The sequence below is a fragment of the Anser anser genome (assembly GCF_964211835.1).
Source record: "Anser anser genome assembly, chromosome: 6".
NCBI lineage: Eukaryota > Metazoa > Chordata > Aves > Anseriformes > Anatidae > Anser > Anser anser.
In genome coordinates, this window is record NC_139726.1 from 35419768 (window position 1) to 35443084 (window position 23317).

At 36.4% G+C, this 23317-nt stretch overlaps 1 long non-coding RNA gene across 1 annotated transcript in view; it reads left to right on the forward strand.

Moving 5' to 3' along the window:
* The window catches only part of LOC310902066, a 128964-nt gene that overhangs the window by 39182 nt on the left and 66465 nt on the right, over positions 1 to 23317 (forward strand). Inside the window, exon 4 of the long non-coding RNA XR_014586458.1 lies at positions 10912 to 11037. This is a non-coding gene — a long non-coding RNA (uncharacterized lncRNA). The remainder of the gene's footprint in view (positions 1 to 10911; positions 11038 to 23317) is intronic.

A 23317-nucleotide genomic window follows, 5' to 3' on the forward strand; every position in this document is an offset into this window, starting at 1 on the left:
GTCCTAGTTCTGCTTAGCAGCTTGAAGACACAACTAAACTGTTATGCAGTTGGTAGCCTGTGTGTTTATCCAAAATATACTGCAAGAGAAATGTCCCCTATCACATTGCACAGAATAAAACTCAACCCAAATACTTTTAGCCGAATACCATTGAAAAGAGCAAAGAAAGAACAATTCTGTTTTATTATAGAGAATGTATCTCCAGGTAACTAAACTGTTAGCATAAAGTAGGAGTTAGAGTTATTCGATAGTCTATGTTTAATACAAAGAGATGAACACAGATTCTGGATCTAAGAGCAAGTTTAGCCCAAAGTTTCCAGATTAGTTTTTGCAAAACAAAAGATCTACAGTAAGAAAGTAGAGAGAAAAGAAAGAAAAAAAGAGAAAGCCCCTCTCCTATCTGTGCAGAGATTAAAAAATCAAACCTTAGAGATCCAAGAGATGAAAGGCCTTTCCACAATGGACATCTAAAATGTCCCAAGCATGGTTGGGGTGAACGTTCAGAAGTTCTGATTTTTTTCCAAAATGTAAATCAATATAGAGTCTTTGTAAGGAAATAGCACAAGATTCCTAATGAAAGAGGAGATTTTTTTACTGGGTTCTTAGCAGTAATTAAGTACAAGTATTTTCATATTGTTGAATGCCATTCTCCACCGGGAATGGGTTAAACTAAACCACAAAATGCCCCATTTACCTCTCAGTAAGTGACCTTGTGGGAAGCTAGTAGAGATGATCATTTAGGCTTTAAGACTGGCATTTCAGCTTGTTTGCATTTCCTCAGCTAGACAAGCCCTTATGAGATTGTTTTGATGTGCGGGAATCAAGGTATGGATCTTGTTAGGTTTTGCAAACTGTCAAGTCCACGAAGTTGTTGTTGTTGTTGTTCTGTCCAGTGTCTTTGAGATACAGTCAAATCAGCTCCAATCCACAGTGGCAGTCTTCCAGGTTTCCACTGCAGGATGAAATTAGGAAGGGTAGCAAAATGTGACGTAGCCGAAGCTGCCAGATTACGTGTAAAATAATTCTAGCTGTTGCTAAGAACTTAGGTTTCCTTATTCTTCACAGTAATCGTTATTATATCTGAGATAGTTTGTTTGTGTTAGTTACTTTTTGTTTTCCCTTTACAAAGCTTCGAGGTAAAGAAGAAAAATTACTTTGGAGATATTTGGCATTTTCATCACTTAATTTTTCTTTAGAAAGTATAACGCTTTGTGCGCTTCACCTTATCAATATGTTCTTTTTTACTATGTCTGGCTACTAATTTGAAGGATATTTATTTTGTAGTTCAAAACTGTGGTCTATTATAGTTCAAAACTGTGGAATATCAATTTGTTACTTGGAGAAATACAGAAGTAAAATGTTCTCTATTCTTATGTAAATGAGCCAGTAGGGAGCAGTATATTTCTTGGCATTAATTTTTATATTCTCAGTGTTTGCTGGCTGCACTGTAGCTTGCTTTTTCTCTGTCAGTCTGTGAACACTTGGAAACAGACATCCTCTAAACAAATTGCCGTTCTGAGAAACGGATTCCATATTGGCACATCTGCACAACAGATGGAATTTCAAAATGAAAAAGTTAACACGTCTTTACTTTTTATTAATAAGTTTACTCCCTACCTAGGTTTCTAGAGGAAGTGATAATTCTATTCTGTTAGCTATGAAGTCTGTAGTTTGGTAAAAGTCAGCGTGCAGATAACCTATTGGGATCCCTTGGTTAAAATAGTCACTCACAGGTGTAAGTGCCTTCATGAATCAAGCATAAATTAAAAGCTGCTATTGTTAGTTTCTGTGAAATCTGAGTCAGGTTTTCCTATTTATAGATTTACTCCTAGTGGAAATGGGCCAGTGGGGAAGCAGAATTTGCAAACAAAAATAGTTCATATTTTGTCTTGAGTTATATTCTCCCCCCCCCCCCCCCCCCTTTTGGCTGGGTTCATTCCTGGTTAATATTTACAGAATGAAAATTTGAAATTATGTTTTTTCTACCCAAAATGTTGCATTAATTTGTTACTTTAACAAGTAACTTTACTGTAAAAGAATTAATGTTAATAATAATTAAAGAAACCTTAAAATCCTAACTCCCTACTCCCTGTTTGCTTGCTTGTTTTGTCTCTGTCAGCACTTTTTATATGCTACCTTATCTTTTCCTGGGGTAGGTAATTTTAGCAGTGTCGTATCGAGAGTTTTGAAGATGTATCACATAGTGCATCAGTGAGAGAGTTTATTTTTGCTTAAAAGAAGTTCATGATAAAACCTGATGGGAAATTACAGTAAACTGAATAACCTTCAACTCAGTTTTGTAGGGGAAATAATTGCTATTCTGGATAAACGTATTGACCTTTGGATATATTTGAAGTTATTTTTAGTAGTTTATGGTTCAAATTTAGATTCTTACTGATTGCATATATGGTTTAGTTTCTGTTACTATACAAAGCTTTACTGGTGAGCATGGAAGGGATTCCCCTCTGTCTTCTCAAGATCTGTGTTATTTCATTTATTACTTCTGTGTTAATTTGTTTTTTTTCTTATGTATTCTCCTGTTTGCTTCTTCCATTTGTCATTACTCACTTTTCTTTATTGACTACTCACTTTCCTATATTTGTCTTGCCTTTAACCTCCCTTTTCTTGTTTATTGTCTCTATCATCTATTTTTGTATTCCTGTTTTCCCTTTGCCTGTCACTTTTTCTCCACCTCTCCAATCAGTGCTGTACCTTCTATTCCCTTATGCTCATGACAACTTTGAAATCATATTTGATTGCTCCTTTCTGTGAGGAGGTTACAGGGGGAACAAATGCAATCCTTTCAGCTTTTGACGAACTACAGATAGCTTCCATGGGTGGAAGAATTTTGTTTGACTTCTTTCTGTCTGGGGAGGTGTCAGACAACAGAAGTAGGAGAAGAGACAGAAGCGTTCTGTTGCATTGTAATAGAAGTAGGCAATGACAAATGTTGAAAATTCATAGAAAAAGGAAATTTCTAGTGCTAACTTCTATTTTGCTTTTTCTGCTCCCACCTCTACCTTTTTGTGCCTTATTACCAGCAATACTGCTATACTGAGTGAGATCACTCTTCCTACAAAGTAGCAGACAGGGAGGAGCCCAGCAGCCACTAGTGCTGTTTCAGGCCACATTAAGTCTTGATAAGATATTCTCCAGAATATCCACTTGATCAGCTACAATGCAGAACAATTGGGACATAGATCAGCCCACCTCCCAGTTCCAGAATAAACAGTGAAGCAAGACCTTGGTGAACCCTTTGAGATGAATTTAAGCTAGTTCCCTGGGAGGAGGGGAAAATGCTGTGAAACTGTGGCTCTTCTGCTTGGATATCTCTTCTAAGAAAGCAGATAGATGGCAGTTCCATGAAAGCACAAGGACCATGATACCGAGACACTACAGCAGGATTATTGTTTCGTTGCTTTGGAACTTCTTGGTCTTGTGTGTGGAGCTTTAATTCTACTTAATAGAGTCTTAAGAAAACAATACCTTGAGTCTTCTGAAACTCCTGTAGGCCTGATCTTGAGCCAAATCTTTAATTACCTTCCTGTCTTTTGATTGTTGACTTTGCCTTGCAATAGCAAAACAGAGTCTCTATTTTGGATTCAATAGTGCTAGTTAGATCATGACCTTGCTCCGAAATACTGTTTCTTATACTCTTCAAAGCCAAGTAATCCTTAGAAATATAGGTTAATAAAGGCAGCACCTTTTTTAATGTTAACCACTCTTCAGATGTCAAAACACAGAACAAAGTTTTTGTGTTAAGAATGTCCAAACGTGCTGGGTTTTATTTTCATTCAAATTAAAGCTTTGTCCTGTGATATACAAGAATCCAGTTTCTTCTATAGATTGTCAGAGGAGTTGAATCGTCAAATATTTAGGTATGATATTGTTTCCTTTTAGTGAAATAATATTTTAAAATTAAGCCTGGCCAAATTAACTGACTTCTACCATTTGACCTGAAAGATTTTCTCCTCAATTGTCACCACATTTGGCAATTGTATTGAGTGTCACTTATATAAAAGGTGGCTCCACTCGAGCTCCACAGATTTAATTACAGACTGAATTCATCTTCAAGCTGCTTCCTGGTTGGCTGGGGAGAAGGGGAGTATCTAGTATATTAATTAGGAATCTGTAGCTTACTTGATGATACAATGTATTAAAAAATCAGAAGGTTTCCTTACCTTGACTAGTTGAGTAATTGCTCGAGGGAAGAAAAGCCCTGAGTTGATACTCTAGCAGGGAAAAACAAAAACAAAACAAACAAACAAACAAACAAAAAACAACAAATCGATCAAAAAAAAAAAAAACCAACACAGGGGCTTTAGGAGGGAATATTACTAGCTTTACTCAGAAGCAGAGAAGTTCTTTACCTTGTACAGGCATTGTAAATTAAACTGACTGCTAGTGAGTCTCTCAACAGTTAAAATAACCTTGTCTATTACTCCCTAAGGAAACCTAGTTACCCCTGTAGTGATGGAAGATCACACTTAATATAGAATCAGTTTTTCTTGAAGAAATTATCTGGTGTCCTGGATGATACAAAACACTCTGCTCTTTTAAATTTGGTTTAGCTGCAAGTGAAAACAGAAGGGGAAAAAAAAAAAAGTGATTCTTGCCTCTTTCTGAAAAAGAGCCAAAGGATTTCAAAAGGAAAGGGGCATGTAGTTCTTCGTTTTAGCTGTCAGGGCTGGTTATGTCCAAAGGGAAGGCCTGTTGTACCTCTGCAGTCATGTACAGGTACAAAGAGCTTTATACCTTGGGAGTTCCTTGAATGAAAGCAAAAGGACATTTTCTTCTCTTGAAGAGTACAAGAGAAGCCTTCTAAACCTGGTTAGTGAATAGTTAAAATCATGACTGCTTTATTATGTACCTTTAATATATTTTATAATCCCATGATTCTTCTGTGGCAGAATGCTTGGTGGTGAGCTTTTCAGCTGCTAAATTGTGGCTATACACTGCTGAACAAACAAGTGTTCAAATCATTATTCAGTGCTTTCTCTACATCCTAATCTGTATTCAGAATTTGAAGGTGGCATATGAATGGCCTAAAGGACTGAAGCTTTTTCTTTAGTATGATAGCAAGCCACCTACTTAGTGAGCAGGGACATTGTGTAATTAATATGCAGTGATCCTTTGACAAGGAATAAAAAAATATATTGTTTAGCATCAGTTCCTCTTAAAGGGCATTACTGATTGGCTGCACATCAAATCCTATTCTGCTGCTCCTAACTGGGAAAAGGGAGTTTAATTTCAAGTCCCACCATTAAAATTGAAAAGGGGAGTGTTTGGTCACGGGAGCAAGTCATAGGAAAGATCTGAAGTCTAGGAATGTGGAAATATTAATTTTTTTGAATAGAATGCCATTTAATCTGACAGATGTGAGACAAAATAAAAGACCTTTTAAAATGTCATTAAATCTGTTGGAGCTGTTAACATGGCAAATTGTACAGTTGCTGGTTGACAGTTTCATGAATCCACTGTAATAGCAAATCAGAAAATTTCAGACTAAACTCAAAAGTGATGTGACAGTCCAGCATTCTCATTTGCAAATACAATGTAAGAAAGACTATTTTAGCCTAGCCATGGTATCCCTGAGAAGGGCCTGTGACAAATCAGGTTGGTTTTCTTGCTCCTCTGGTTTTGGGAGGAGGGGATGGTGATGGAAGGGATTTTTGTTCAGTTTTGCATTGTGTCCAAGGATAGGTTTGATGTCCAGCAGGGTTCCTTAAAAGACTGATAAGATTCAGTGGAGATTTTCTACTCCCATTTCTCAAAGCAGGCAGCAGTTTCACCAGGAAAGCCTCAAACTGATTTTGCAAAGTAACTGTAAACCATTATGCTGACATCCCCAACAGAGGAGAAACATCTATTTCATGGGAAATCCCACAGAGTTCAATTTTAGATGTTTAAACCTCCTATGAGGTTTTTGTTTGCTTGTGAACACACAGTCAAATTTAATATAAAATGATATAACATCTGCAGAGCAGGAAAAAATATAGAGAGATATTTACAAGAAAGATCAAAAACATATTCAGAGATATTTCTCAAGAATGTCATCAAAGTGCACCATACAGGACTCTTTGTATGAGTCTATATACTTTTCTTAAGCTTGTAAGATGAAGAGCACTGAATTGCAGAGAACCTAGAGCAGGCTTGTGACCTTATTTCTGGAACACCTCAAACCAAAGATTCGTGGCTATTTAATGCATGGTGTTTGTAGAATAATATTTTGGTTAGTTTTAAGAATTCAAATGAATTCTGGTTATACCTCGACATGCTGCTGGAGGAAACCCTTAGAATGTGTTTAATGCAGACAGTCACCTTAGCCCTCTTAATTATTCATTAATTGAGAATTGACTAATTGATAGCCAGTACACTGTGCATTACTGAGCTCCCCGTGGCCCAGTCAGTAACCTACAAAGTCAAGTAAATGTATGAAATAGCTGTGAATAAATTTAGGCTGTAAATTAGAAAGGTTCTAACCATCAACTAAATAATGCAGAGAAAATCTCCCAACTTGCTTTTAAGATGGACTATGTGAAATTTGTGAATAGGATTGTATACGTGATAGTTTACATGGGGCGAGACTCAGTGACTACATGGATCTCTGTACAGTCCCGTTTCCTATCTTAATAAATGCAGAGCATTATCTATGATCTTTCATGCTGCTTATTAGTAATATTAGATTAATTGTTGCAGATGGGTAGGGTGTATCAAATTAAACCAATGGTATATTTGGATGTGTAATCAGTCACTGGAAGTGGTCTTTTTAACACATTTGTTTTCAGTTTTCATTTCTGCTCTTGTGTTTTTCATATTTGAATCCAATAGAAACTAAATCTGAAAGCTGCATGAATCTGACAGTACAAAAATAGGTTCTGGAAAACCTAATTGAAGAATTGGTTGAATGTTTCCTGGTATCATTGCAAATTCAAACTCTGGTAAAATGGAAATTTGAAGAGTGCCAGACCTTAAGTGATAAAATTATTATTGGTATTAAAGCTAAAGTCAAGAACATAGTGTGATAATTATCAAAGGGAAGTATGAAAACCAGTAGTAAATTACTAATTAATGTAATTCTAATTAGAACACTAAAGCCTGCCATGGATGAATATATATTCAGATTTCCTGAGTTGTTTACAATGAAGTAAAAAGATCCAGCTAGAGGGCTGTTTTATGTATGAAGGCAAAGTCTTGCTCAGGTTTGATAATTATTTCCTGTCATCTATTCTGGAAACAATTGCAAACAATATTCCTCTCCATTGGTTGTAATTTCCTCAGGTAACTACCAGATGCTTGGTAAAGCAGGGAGAAACTGGAGTGTTTGACATAGAAACAGAAATAAATACAGAGCTAATCCAAAGCCCAAGATATCCAGAAAAGGATTTCCACTGATGTAAATAAGCTGTAGGTCAGGCCTCTGTCACAGAAGTCATCTGAGCAATGGACCCCTCCAGTACCCCGTCCAAAGGGGACTCATTATATTTATGTCCAGGCACTGTCTTTGGAATGCTTCCATCAGAGCTTGGCTCTGATTTGACATTAATTTATTTCAGCTTGTTAAGCCACTACTATATGGTTTAAACGTTATTTTAATGGATGCAGATAAAGAGATGAACTTTATGACATGTAGTTCAGTTTGTGAGTCTGACCACTTAAATCCCTCAGTTTTGTCAGCACAGAACTAAATTTTCATTAGCAAAAATGACACATAGGTTGGAAACATCTAAAATGCCCAGGACTGTATGTTGAAAAAAAAAACATGTTCACCTTAGGATTTGAACTCTTTGTTGAGGGAATTTCGCCTGATTGTTTAATATAGAAACAATTTGAGAAAGTTTAGTAGTGAAATTATTGAATCTTGTGCTTAAATTGCAATTCAGATCCCTGTGGCAGTAATGGAACTGAACTGTATACTAGTTCTTCATGTTAAATAAAAAGGTTGCATTTTAAACAAATAAATACAGAATTAACTAACAGTCCTTACCAAAAGTCTGGGTAACCACAGTAAATTGTAGAATAATATTTAGAAATGATCTATTCCAAATTTGGTGTTTTCTTTTTTTGTTTGTTAGGTTTTTGTTGTTGTTGTTGTTGTTGTTGTTTTTCTAAACCCATTTGCAATTTGGATAATTGGAACAAGATACAGTAAATCTCAAGAGACTTTCTATAGGGTGCAGTTTGAATCAAAGGGATGGGCTGTTACAGAACTTGGAAGAGTGATGTAGTCCCACAGGGGGAATCACAGAGCCTTGGATTATTTGGTGAGAAAGGCGGACGGCTTTGTGCTGGGGAGCTTTGGGAGAGATGGGCTGGGAGAGTTCAGGGTTTGGGGCTCCTGCACTGAGATTATGGTAGACGAGATCTTGATAGTTTCAGAAGGTGCTACAATTAGTGCCTGCAATTGTAATGACTTAGTATCCACCAAACGGGATGGCATGGGCCAGGTAATTTTCATTGATTTTAGTTTGGCTATGGCATACAGACACATGTAACTGAGGTGAAATGCAACAGTATGATTCTGCACTCTTCTGCAGCTGATCCATTGTGTTACCGAGTATCATAAATCTTGCTCGGGCGACATTTATGGCTTTCCTTTTTCTCTAACATGGGTGCTCTTTTTCCTTGATTCGGTGACCTTGTTTTTGCTCTGAAAGTGATTTAAAATGTAACATATGAATATTTTATCATCAGTAACCCTGATGCACAGAGTGATCTAAATTGATTCTGTACAGATCAAAATTATTATAGCACAAGCCTTACTTAATATTAAATAAATAACAGTAGTGTCTTATAGAACTTGTAAGCAGTTTTACAGAGGCTATATGAACTTCATGATGGTGTTGCATTACCCAGTGAATGAATTTATGTTGGGAAGACCTACACCTAACGAAAACTAAGATAACACCCATTGTGAGAATGTTGTATATAAGCATATCATACAATATAGAAAATTCCAGGTGGAAAGTGACTTCTGGAGATCAGTGTGAAATCAGAGCCTTGGACAAGGCTATCCAGGGCCTGGCCAAGCTGAATCTTGAGTATTTTCAGTGAGGCAGATTCCCCCAGTTTCTGTGCAGTCTATTCCAATGTTAAGTCCTTCTCTTTATTATATTTTTTTTCTTCACATGGATTTCCCCCTGAAGTTACTTGTGTCCATCTGTCACCGTTCATCCTTGCAAAGAGAGCATCTCTGTTTTCTCTGTAGCTATCTATTAGGTATTGCAAGACTGATTTGATCTCTCAAACCTTCTCTTCTTTAGGCTGAACAAACCCACTTCTTTCTACATTTTTTCACACATCATGTTCTCCAATTTTCTTATCATATTGGTGGCCCTCTGTTTGCTTCTTTAGTTCATCAGAATCTCTCTTGAAAAGGGAGGACTAAAACTGGTCTCAGTATTCCAGGTGTGGCCTATCGAGCGCCAGCTAGAGTGAAATAATCACATCCCTTGATCTACTGAATAGACTTTCAGTAATGCAGCCCAGGACATGGCTTGCCTTCACTGCTGCAAGGAGACAACTGTCAGCCTAGGTTCAGCTTGCTGTTCACCAGCACTTCGAAAGGCACACACTTGATATTGAGAATCCCAGCCTGTATCGCTGCTTGCATGTGTCCCATCCTGCAGTTAAGTCTTTACATTTGTCTTCGTTAAACCTCCTGCAATTCCTGTTAGTTTTCTATCCTGCTAAGCTGCCTTTCTAAGGTGTCTCTTCTCTCTGCAGTTTCTTCCTCTCTTAGCCTGGTGACACTCTCAGACTTGATTAGAATGAATCTGATTCCATCATCCCAATCATTTATAAAGACATTGAATACTATTGTACCCCAGTATTCACCCCAAAGGAACTTGTGACCGGCTGCCACTTTGACTCTGACCCATTAAGCACTGATGCCTGATGGGCATCTCCAACAGGTGTCTGCATGCATTTACTTTGCATATCTAGCCTAGAGGTGACAGTCTTCTGAGCATTAAAAAATGCACACACTTCGTAGAGATTTACATTTATGAGGTCATAGCTGTGACATGTGAAAGATTAATGTGCATAAGTATACATGCCACCCATCTGGCAGCTGTTTCCCAGACAGTAACTTATATAAGATTCATGCATTTCAGAACATTTTGGATACTCTAGAGATCTGTAGCAAAAATGTAAGTTGTGCTTTGAAGCAATACATGCCTGTCAGTATATCTTACACAAACACTTCTTTTTCTGATTCCATAATTTCTGAAGCCTCATGTTTTGCTTTTTTGTGTATATTGTCTCATATCAGAGGTGTCATTAACAATAAAATGAATACAAAAAATACTGATGAAGTCACATGTCTAGAGGCAAAATATCTTTAGAGTGTTTAAAAAAAAAGATGCTAATTAATTAATGCTTCATGGCACAATGTGCTTGCTTGGTAGCTTGGTTCTTAGTGGGTCATTTCAACACAGAACTGACTAATTTTTTCATTCGTGAATTGTATATCATGTTGAAAATTGCATTATTTTTTAATGTTTCGATAGCATATTTCAGGAGTCTTATGAAAACAGAAGAATATATTCACAAGCTGATGTTCAAGGGCTTTTATCAAAGTCCTTTATTTAATTTGCAGAAAAAGTTGGATTAGAGGGCTTAAAATCTGAGTCTGTGTTTTCGGTTTATGGCTTTGCTCATTTTAAGCAGAAAGAAGGTACTCTGGAATAGAGAATTTTTCAATTACATATGACAAACTTTAAAATCAAAACAGAAAGAGATTTTTCCAAGTAGCATTGCCACAACACTTATGCTTTTTGAGATAAAGGATGCAAGACAGTTAGTTATTAAAGTCTTGGCAATGAGAATTACATTATAACTGGTGCTTTTTTATTTTATTTTTTCTTTAGTTGTTGTTGTTGGTTTTCATTTGTTTATTCCCCATTCCAGGTGAAATCTCTGTGAGACTAAATAATCATTCTTTCCCAAACGAAGTCACTAGAAAATCCTAGTTTGCCTTTGGGATGGAACTCTGGTCTCCTTGTGCGGCAGCTGAGAGCACTGTTGATTCCTGGGGTAAGTTTCAAATGACAAAAGTGTGTCACTTGGTCTTTGATCTTTGGTTTCGAGCACTACTGGAAAAGATGTGATCACCACCACTTTTTGCTAATTGTGGGTGATCAAACTAAAAGAAAGAATTACGTTGCCCAAGTGTAAAATTGTTTTTGCAGTAACTGAGCATCGCTCTATAAAACTCGACAAACATCCTGCCTGCATCATATGAAGAATTTTTCTCACTTTTCTGTTGAACTGATTTATTACCACCAGTCATGTTGGAGGGTGCCTGAGCTCGCTTCCTCTTTCCTTTTCAGCTTCCTTGTTTTAGCTCAGATGGTACTTTACTTTAAATCACATGATATGGTAAAAGGTCTGTTATTTGACCTGGGACTAGGGTCACACAACCAATCTTAGCTAGTCTAAAATTAAATGTTAGCAGTGCTAAAATATACTGAGTAATTCTTAACCTAAACTTGGGAGTTGCCAAGTAGGCTGGTATTTTATTATTGCACAATAAAACATAATTAGAATGATGACTGTTACTGATTTAAGGTGTATGCAAAATGTACACATCAAACCATGCATCCCACACTTCTATTATTGCAGCTGTACCCTATTTGTTAAGGTCTTTAGGAGACATTTCCTATTTGTTTTGATTTATAGCCTCATAGCCTCACAAATAGTAGGAATTTTCCACTGGTGACTGCACAATGTATGGAAAGGACAAAAATATTTTTAAAATTGGTCATGTTTCATAAATCACCATTTCTCTTCTATAGTCAAGTATTCCCTACTTGTACAGAGCCTGTTTTGCTCTGAACTGTAAGAAAATGCACTCACAGAGTCAGCTTTCCAACTACACTTGGAGTATGGTAGTGCACCAGCTTTGGCAGTTCCCTGAAAAATTGACGTGAAAGGATAAGAAAAATTAAAAAATGTTGCATGGCTTGAGAAATACTACATGGAAACACTGTGGTTTATTTAAGAGAACAAATCCACAATTGCTGTGTATTAATTAGCTTCCTTAGTGAAGAGCTGGCTCAGTACCATGTTCACTTCTGTTCCAGAATGCTTCCAAATCTCTCTGATACTAAAAGAGTGTCCAGACATATTGTATATTGTATCGTGTGTCCCAGGAACATCTGTGGTTGTCTCTCTGCTAATCCAGCATGGGATTAGTTCACATGCAGCTCTTGCTTTGATGGGTGTGTGTGGTGAGCAAGATGATTTAAGATGGCCCATTTTGTATAGTTACTGTAATTCATCTGGGACAAACAGAAAAGAGAAAAAGACTTTTTCCCTCAGTCAGAGAGAGCAAATCAGCAATACTAAAAAAAGTGAAACTATGTGAAGATGTGGAGCTTCTTTGTTTAGCTGTTAGGTTTTTTAAGCATATTGCCTTACAGCTAGGAAAACTTGCAGCTATTTTGCCAATATTTCATACAGGCCAGACAAATGTTGTTTTCTGTCAGAGGCACAAACAGGCGAGAAACGCTTCTTTTACAGTTTAGCATCAATCTTTTAGTTGGCCTATTTAATACAGTATTGCTCTGAGAGATTCACAAGTAAGCCAGAACTATAACTCTTGTTGGTTTGGAGGCTTCATTTGCCAGAAATGGCAGTCTTAAAACAATCTCCATGTGACTGTGATTCACAGAAACTTCTGGTTTCTGGTTGAAAAAGCTGCTGAAGGTCACAAAGTGCTCACCTTTGCGTATTAGCTCTGCTGTGCGAATGCAGTAACTCAGTAATCATCCGCATGTTCTCATCCTTTGCAACATTTTTAGGGGAAATCTGTGTATAACAGTATGACCTCAGTCTCACAGCCTAACAGAGGCAAAACTTTCATAATGTTCACTCATTTAATTACATAAACTGAAGAGACGGGGAGTGTCACTTGTAGCGGGGCCAAAGAATCAAGACCCTATCTCAGTTTTCTTTTTTTTTTTTTTAAATGATTCTTTTAAAAGTACTACATATCATTATCATCATCTTTGTCATTATTTTTAACTGTTTCATTAGCAGCTTCCTTAGCAAGTTCAGATGAAGGTCATTGTGCATGTGGGTGTCCCTGTGCATGTTTTCTCCAAGTATTTCTCTTTCATTTATTGTGGTTTTTAGTAAAGTAAAGCTTAAAGTGAAGTGATGAAAGCTTAGACAGCAGTTTTAAAGGTGTCTCTTGAGTTCCAGGAACTCAGCTATTGTGGATTACTATTCTGAAGAAAAGGCGAGTTTCTGTCATTGAAAAAGAAAAGGCATTTTCTAAGCAGCTATAAAATATTAATATCTTAAAAGCCGAAAAGAAAAAAAATGTTTTTAGACAGGGTGGGATTTAGCATGCAGATTTAAACCGGTTTATTTTGGTTAGCTTTTACTTTTGAATTATTGGCATTACAGTGCAAATATTCATAGTCATTTGTTTAGAGATTTAAAAATATACTACAAATAGATTCTCTATGTAATGGAAATCAGCACATTTATAAGAGCCAGACTGATAAATTCTTTTGTTCTGGGTTTAAAATAGAGTTGGAAATTTTGCTAAGTTTTCCAAGCCTCTAGATATTTTCATTGTATAGTACTTAAGAAGACACACCAGTAACCTAACATTTATTTTTACAGAAGGCATTAAGAGACATTAACTTTATTAATGATAGTCAGTTATTTTGTTTTTTAAGTTTATGATACGTACATCAATATTAGAAGAAACTTGTTTTATGCGAAAGATAATGAAAGCTGAGTTTTCATTTGGCTGAAACTTATAGTCATGCCCCTGTGAAAATGAGTATGAATCCATGTTTGTTCTTGCAGAAAGGGCGGTTGGGCAATCCAGCATCTGTTAGTTAAAAAATGAAAAACCCTGCTTACTATGGCCTGCTATTCAAGAACCTCATCTGTATTACATAATTTTGCAACACAAGCTACAAGCTTTTGTGAACTGAGATTTTGGATCAAATTTTACCATTAAAAAAAAAAGAAAAAAAAAAAAGGAAAGAAAAAAAAGAAAGAAAAGTCTCAGCATGTGACAGGGATGATGCAAAGCCACTGAGAAAAATCACCGATGCAGTGAAAGTAATCCAGACGTCTTTTCAGGCAGGGTACAACCCTTCTCTTGTTATATATGGTTTCTCTATCACCTAACCAGGTTATGATTCATTCTGTTAACTATGAAATTATCTAAAACTCAGATGGTTCTGTTAGAAGCAGAGATGAATGTGCTTAACTTTAAAATAGGTTGGTTGACCTATTCTTTAAGATTACATAGAAACTCCTTGCCTTTCCATATCCAGGAAACAGAATAATAATTTCTATTCATTGTGCAGAAAGGAAACCATACAAAGAGACTTCACTACCCAAACCAAAGTATTAGTATATGCTGGTGAAAATAGAGGAAGATTTCCCAGTGTATATGGAAACAGTACAGTGGGAGGTGGTGATAGAATCGTTTTGTTTGCGATTGGAATACCTTAAGTTTAAAATGAATGCATAGTACTTCAGTTGGCAGATTGTGTTATCCTTACCACAGTAAATGTTGTGACAGTAGTTTACAAATTCAGTAAAAGCAACAAGATTTTAAAGCATGAAATCATAATTTAGTTGTGTGCTCTGGTTGAAATGTCTATTTAAGTCAAATGTCTGTCTAAAGTTGTTAAGAAGTAAAGTTTGTTAGTAATTCATCCACATTTTAAGGCTAGAGAATGAATCTTTGACTTAATGATTTTTCATTACAAAGTTACTCAGACAAAACATCCACAAAACTTTCAGTAAACATTCCGAGATCTTTGAAATATCAGAAGTTGTGTACTTTGCTGCTATTTGCCTTTTTCTTTTGGTCTGTATCATTAAAATTTATTTCATCTATTGTATATTGTAAAATTAAAATCTTGGTATTTTGACAGGAGTTTCATAAGTGCCTAGAAACACAAAACTATGCTCAGAGAAGAAGAGAAAGTGTTGTACTCCAAATAAAGTAAGGCAGGATTTTACCTGTCTCTGTCCGTATCCCTGTTTTTAGATCAGAGTTTTCACTAGTTGCTGCTGTGCTCTGCAATCTTTCTTCAGGGGGAATTTCTGTGACAGGAATGTGGTAGCTTGGAAATTTCTCCGAAGGACTATCCTCAGAAAATGGCTTAAAGCGACTGTCTGGCTGCTTTGTGGAGTGAATAGCAGCCTGTTTCTTTCAGCATTCTCTTGAACTTTTGCTAAACCTCAAAGTTAAAATCCAGGTGTATCCCCAACTCTGACAGAAAAACTTGGTACAAGTAATTAAATCAATGTAATTAGATATAAAGACAGCCCATTTTCACCAGGTTTTTTAGTCAGGAGTGAACTTTTGAAATGAATCTCCCTACCGTCTGCTCTTACTGTGCATTTGCTTACATTGAAGAGCACACCTTTTTTAGTGTACTAAGTTCATATTTTTAATGAATTAAATTCCTAACAGACAAAACTTAAATGGAAAGGGTGCGCCAGCAGCATACCTAATGCTCTCCAGTCTGTGGAAGCAGTAGAGGGTGAATGGCAGGTCTCTGCTGCGCTTCGCTCTGCAGGTCTTTTCTGACTGGGGCACGCTACTTGCTGCTGTAGGCATGCATAGTCTGAGTTGTCTGCCACAAAATAAAGAAGGTAAACATGCAATTCACAAGTTGTAAGAAGGAACAAAGTTTTGTTATGTTTACATTTGTAGAACCCCTTGAGGGTTATGGGCGAGCCCGAGTCCGAGTTGAGGATTTTTGAAGTTGCCTGCTGATTCTGGGTTGCTTTGAAAACTGCTGAATAGATAGTTCTGGAAGTCTGCCAAAGTTAATGCCAAAGCTGCAGCAAATGGCTCAGAATGTTTTGCTGAAGAGGTACGGGTTTGTTACTGGAAGAACTAGCAACGTATGCAAGGCAATAGCACAGAGGCACTGTGCTCTGATTTTGTGGAAAAGGTGCCGGCTTTTTAGGTCATTCATAGACTGAAAAGATGGTGTGACCATCCTCCATCTTCTGTTTATTTTCAGGGAAACAATCTTTGTAAATACGGTTTTGTTAAGGAGATATTAAACACTCTGTGTAGTTTCTTCACCCAGTAGTTCTATTATTTCTCCTTTGCCCATTGAACTATGAATATGGGTCAGAGGAGCGTGTGTGGCCCCAGTCTGAATTGCTTCTCCTTATGGATCCATGGACATTTCCTGTGACCTCTTCCTTGTCAAGGGTGTTTTGTGCTAAGAAGGGCCTGTTAGCCTCTGGCTCTAGCACCTCCAAAAAATACTTTCCTGACCTAAGTGCTCAGCTAAAAAAAGAGTAACTCTTAATTAAAATCAGAACAAAATAATTTGTCTCAGAAAGAAAGGAATAATTACAGAATGGTTAAAAAGAGAGAGAAAAATGGGAAAGATCTGACTGGTCATTTGACTTTCCCCTTTTTGTTTTTATTCTAGTCTGCCAAAGCAGCAATTTTGAAAACACTTGGCTCATTTTTGACTCAGTTGGCAAATTAGGTCACACAAACCACATGTTGAACCATGCTTCCTTGCTTTTATGTTGCCTCACATGGTGGTCTTCCAACAAGTCTGCCATCCAAGCTGTGACTGTGGCTGTTCAGTTTCTGAGGTGACAGGAAACCAGGTGTGCTAAAGCTGGCATACAAGGAAGGCAGACTGTTGCTATGACTTTGGCCTAAACGAGCAGGAAACTCTGGTTCTATAGGAGATGGTTTGTGGCAGGCATGTCTGTAAGGTCCTTTATTTGAAAGTCTTGTCTTTCAGTTCTCACAACATTCTCTCCTGATATTAAAAAGTACTGGAAGCATTTTTTAGGAAAGCAGAACATGCTTTCCAAAAATATAAGACTGTATATGTCCAGAGAAAATCAGCATACACAATATTGCGTCAATGTAATCTGAATGAAAATATGGAAGCTTTATACAGCAGGCATGTGACTGTTACAGCAGTCTGTTATTTTGGTCATCTCATGGTGCAGAAATCTCTCTGATTTTTAAATCAACATCCTAATTATTTTCTTTAGCAATAAATATTTACATATAACTTATTAATATCTTGCACGTATTTGATATTTTGGATATTTTGGACCAACCTCAATGAATAAAATATTTCAATGAGGCAGCAATACCCTCACAGAGTACTAAAAATCACTCTGCAGGATACCTAATGAGATGGGTATACTTAAAAACAAGTGCTTTGTGGTTTTTGTGTCTGGCTGTCAAACTGGATAGAGAGGCTACTTTGAGTTTCCCCCTTATGGAAGGTAATAATTGTTTTGTGGGATTGCTCCTGGCTGCCTATTGTGGGAAGTAATTTAGGGACTTTTGAATAGTTCAGGGCACATAAGTTGTGAGAACTTGATACATGAATAATACAGCGCGACGTACCTTTTGAGGATGTGTGAGCACAGGGCCGTGACTGAGGCCCTGGCTGAGCACAGAGTTAGTCTTCTAGAAGAGAAGCTGTGTTTCTAAGAGTGTTGGTGGGGTGATTTATTTGCTGTTTTGAATTTGGAAAGTTTTCCTCATTGAGTTCGGATCTGGTGGAAATATCGTTCTCTATGTAGGCTTCTCTCACAGCGCTCTGTACCAAGCACAAAGATTGCACATCTCTAATTCAGTGTTTTGTAGGGACATGAAGCCTGCTATAGTTCATTGTCTAATAGCTTGTTCTGAGTGTTTGGTGTAGGAACGGGCATGGGGTTTTCTGGTTGTGTCAGTGCACTCCTGTCTTGTGGCTTGCAGAGGGCAGCTGCAGTCCTCTGTGCCCCCTCTGCTAACATGTCAGCTCCTAGACACACTTCTACACTGGACCCATGCCACAGTGCTTGATAAATCAAGTAACTGCTTGCCATTAACCATTTTTCTGTACATCTTCTCCTAACTGTGCACCCAGTTCCCATTGTGTTTCTTCAAAAATATACCATTTGAGATAAAGGCCTTCCAAGATTTACTCCTTCACTAAAGAGTGAGCGATTTAACTATTTATGATAGGGAGCATATGCTGCCTCTTGGCTACTGACAGTAACATGAGGTAATTACAATGTAATGGAATTGCTTTCAGCATGTTGCTTTGAATTACTGTGAGACAAGATAATAAAGAACTGGCTACTGTAATTGCTTTTGAAACATCACTTTGGATTTAGAACAATCAATGTGCCAGAGGATTTCTCGAATACAACAATTTCATTAACAGAATTTATTGTTTTTTTGTTGGCTGTGTAATCTGCAGTTAATTGCTTAATTCGTGTTGGGACCATTCATTAGAAAGAACAATGTAATATTTTTTCTGATGCTATTTTTAAATGCTATCTAATCTGTCAAATAATAGATCTTATCTTAGTTCCAAGACTAGGTTTCTTCGTATTGCTAAGTTATAAAACTCTTATAAAACTCAATACCAAAGTTAAACTAGTTAAGTGGTGTTACTGCTGCTTCTTTTCTGAAAGAAAGAATTGTGGACTGGCTCTTTCAGTTATAAACTTCTGTCCTGGAGAAAGTTCATGTCATTAGTACAGGTCTGATGCATCTTTTGGCTGATAAATGATGATATCACTTCAAATCTCAGGGGTCTTTAGATTTTACAAAAGGATCTTTCAAAAACAGTCTGATATAACTTCTATTGCTATTACTTCTTGTGTTATTGTAATTACATCTGTGTGTGTGAATGGGTAGTGTGAATTGAGTTTGATAGGCAGTGTAAACATAATAAAAGGGCGGCTTCTACACCCAGGGAATTCCTCCTAGACCTCATCTGCAGTGTTGCATATGCAGTACGTGCCAAAACCAGCTCTCTTCCAATGCAGTCTTGAACCTATGGAGAACTAAACAGGCACTATTTATGGTATCCATTCTATTTAATTTCTGTTTCTTACTTGAGTATTTGTTTTTAATAACAAGAGAAAATGACTGTGTACTGAGTGGTGAAGTCTTAGCTCCTTGCTGTTTTCTGTATACAGGGAGGTATATTTTCAGAGCTGAAGATTAATGATAAAATTTGGATCATACAGTCCTATGTAAAAGGTCAGGCAAACATTGTCTCACATCTCTTAGGTCTCCCTTCCTCAGGCTTTTTTTTTTTTTTTTTTTTTTAAACAAGTACTCAGCTTTAACATAATAAAAACAGCTGAGCAGTTCTCCTTTCCTTAAACAAACATGTTTCAGGCCCTGTACAACCACCAGGGCTCTGATCCTGAGAAATGTTAGCTGTAGCGATCTCAGGATCAACAGTGACAACAGCAATTCGCAAGACCCACATATGGGTTGAATGTTGCCTCTTAAAGCTTCCAACTTTATCCAGAAGATTTGCAAAAACAAAGAGAGAAGCTGGCTATGATTATATAGTGCTTTTGGTCATAGACGAGCTAAGTTAATTACATCTACCATGGAAAGCATGAAAAATGAAAAACAGAAAGGAAATGATAATGTAAGAGATTCCTTGGCAGAAACAGATGGCATTTAAGAATCATGTAGTATCTGATAGAAATGTTAGCTACTCTTGTAGAATATTTTGTATGTTTTTGTTTGTCATCAAGTAGTTGATGGAAGCTGTATAAAAGTTAAGCGAAATGTATGATTAAACCAGCTCTTTACTGAACCAGCGCATATGTTTATCATACGTTCACCCATAAAAGAGAATTATATCAGAGACTTTTTTTTTTTTTTTTGCTATACTTGCAAAAATTCTGGGAGCAGCTCTAAGTGCACTTCCTACCATTGTTGTAAATCACTAGCTAGATGTTTAGCCCTACTTGGGAAATTCTTCTGTGAATCAATGGCTTCATTGAAAATCGGTTACTTATGAAAGTATGCTGAGAGCTATGCTGAGATTTTTATTTATTTAATTATTTATTTTTCTGGGAGTCAGGCAGCGCTTTTTTTCCCTCTCCGCCCAGTTTGTGTGGTATTTGAGTTTCAAGTAAAATTTAAAAATAACAAAAGAAAAAAATGCATAATTATGGAAGTTTCAGTAATGACCTTGGAGAAACTTCACATTGTCTTCATTTTGTGATTAAAAAACTCTCTTATTGTTTTTTTTCTCTTATCACTGCTTTTGTCTTTTTATGTTGAATTGCAGACTATTCTGTTGCAAAATAACTCTAAGCAATGAAGTTACACAGATGTCATATTTTGAGGTCAAATCTCCCATTTCTTTCTTAGGTGACTTTTTTTGTTTGTTTGTTTTAAAATTCATCCACTGTGTCTAAATCCTGGGTAATAAGCATTCTTGGCAGGGTTTATCATTGTACAAGTACAGTTTGTTACTTCTACTTATAATATTTGGCTTGGTTTTGCTGTGTGGGTTGTACTATTTTTTTGTTTTGTTCTGTTCATTTTGGTTTTTAGTAGAAATTGTGTATATTAAAAACAACTAGTCAGAGGTGATTATTTTCTCTAGGCAAAGGTTCCTATATGTCCATTTACTTGGTTTGCTGTACTTCTTTTCAAATAATCCCAAATTATATAGACTCATCACATTTTTTTTAGTGAAATATGAATAGTTGCATGTCTATTACAAATATTTAAATGGAAGTAATAATGTTATTTTAAAGCAGGGTTTTATAAATTATTAATAGATGTAATTGACATCACAGATACATTTTTTTATGTGAGAAATTCTGTTCTCAATTTTCTGTTTGCATTTCCCAGCACATATTTAACAAATATAAAAGGTGTAGCACTACTGAGTTAACTATGGTACACATTGTTTTTTGTTTTTTTTTGAGGCAAAGTCAGTTTAAAAGTTCATATTATAATCATCTTGGCACTTGATCATTTTATTCCTCCCTTCTGAGGTGGAGGTCACAGTCCCCTCAGTTCTACAAACTTGAGTGTTTACATGGAAATGCTGTAAAACTAATCTGTGAAATGAGCCTTAGATGAGCTTTAAAAGATTCTAAACTCCTTTAAAATAGCTTTTTTTTTAGAAAAACAAACAAAAACACATATTATTATAAATTTTATTATATTATTATTATTATTTTAAACCAGACCACTAGCCTGTTCAGTTTAGGGTGCAGCTGTGCTACCGGCAGAATCAATCCAACTGAGGAGGCAGTGACATCCAGGAGGGCTGAATCAGCAAGACGGAAGGTCATGCAACATACTTAGTTCAGAATGAAGTTTTATGGGCACTGAAAAAGCCCTTTATAACAATTTGCTTCATTCTGATTATTCTTTGGATTTATATTGATCAGTACAAGCAAATTTTCCAAAGGGCTATGTCCTGCTTTAATTGAGATAACAGCAATTGCTGTTGATCTCAAGCTTTTCTCTGTCTGTTTCCACAATGCATACAGGGATATTATTGTAGCATAATAAGAACAATTGTTTTCCATTGAAAGAAATCTCTTTTAATCTGTGACTTAAATTGGGGTGTTTTCCTGATGTATTTGTGAACTCATTAAGAGTAAGAATCAACCAAAAGGAGAGAAATTGATTGAGGCCATTAGAGTTTAATTCACAGTGCTTCCACCAGTTGCATGCTTCACTCTGTTCCTGATGGTAATTTCAATAGCTGTCAAAATGACTGTTCTCTGTGGTTAAATGTACTAAGCAGTGTAAATAATCATAAATAATTTCTCAATAAGATCAGCTTTGAAGGCTAAAGTAAGGCTTTCAGAAAACTGTAAATCTTACAATGTTCTGACAGCCACAGTTTTCAAAATATGTATTTCAAATGAGACTAAGAAATATAAAATGGCAACCTATTGACCTACGTAACCTGAATACGTAGGGTATAAATTTTGTATGTTATCTGTGTTAACAAATAATAACAGTAATGTTAACATTTACTAGAAATTAATACAGACCTTAAGACACTCTCAGTATGAATATACAGAATGATGTAATTGTCAGACCAAAAGTTCTGTCTAGTGCAGTACCTTTCTCTGAAAGTAACTAAAAGCAAGTGCTTGGAGAGCAGTAAAAAGACACTGCAGTAAGCTGAGTGATTCCATCCAGTGGACTTGAGAGTGCTTTTGTAGTCCTTCAGCCACATGGTATCTTTTTTATATTACATTTACAACATTTTTACAATAGGCAGAGGTCTGTTGTGATGGGCAAAAACCCTTTTGTGTTAAACATTTTAAAAGCACATAACAAAACAAGAAAACAGAAAACAACAACAAAAAACCCTTTGTTTCTTATTGCACTTTTGCTGAGCATGAAAGCTGTGACAGTAGCAGCATAACTCCACTGCTAAGATAACTTACTTTAACAGTAACAATTGTGGAAAACAAATATGGATAGCAAAACAATAGCAGCAACAACAACAAAAACCCCACAGAAAACAAAACAAAAAGAAATGAAAGAACCCCCCCTACCCACTAAAACCAAAACCCACCCACCCATTTTTATAGCTTCTGAGCATTTTCTTTAATTACTAAGTTGTCTTCTAGATAGAAATGGAGTGGGCAATATAATAGTGTAGAACAGTTCTAGAAAACAACTAATTGAAATTAGCCCTAAACGTCATGATTTTCTTCTTGCCATTGTTTCACGTTATTTTGAAAATTGGTAGGCTAAAAACATTTTTAGTGTCACTGCTGCAAACTCTCCTGCCTCTCATACTAATATAAATATGAAATGGTTGCATCTAGGAAAAAGCATGCTATCCAAATTCTCCACTGAACTGAAACCATCACATTGTGCCATGTTGTTCCATTGTGTTAGAGCACAGCTCATAATGATGTGTCAGAATACCAAATGTCAAATATAGAACTTTGCTGGCAGAATAAGCCTGAGGCTTACTAATGAAATCTCTGCATTTTGTTCAGGCTCCATGAGGCTGGTTACACTACAGGATAGGAAAGGACATAAATTTTCTGTTCCTAAGAACATAAATGTATTTGCAAAATACTTTTTCCTGAAATATTTATGCTAAAATTGGAAGCTGTTTCTCCCCCAAATTGAAGTGTTCCCTCTCCTATAAAATCCATCAGTGAGGTTCTTCTTACAGCCAACCTTAAGATTCATCACAGGGAAAGCATGCTCCTGTTAACTCAGCTGAGTCTGATTTGTTCATTTCACGCCAGACTTGCAGCACCACTTGCCTTATGTTTCATTTTATCAGAAAGATCTGTCAAAAATATTTACTTACAGTCTTTCTTTCCTTCATCAAATGCAAACAGAAGTCTTCATGGGTGGATGGGAAGCAATGTTTTTTAAACTGCTTCTGCTTCTTTTAGTGGGAATCTTTGCAGTAGACAGTAGAGGAAAATTGGGTTCTTTTATCTTCCTTTTTCCTAGAGCATTCCCTATGTGAGTGCAAGTTGACATACTGAAGAACTTCATTTCTCTTTCCTGTATGCC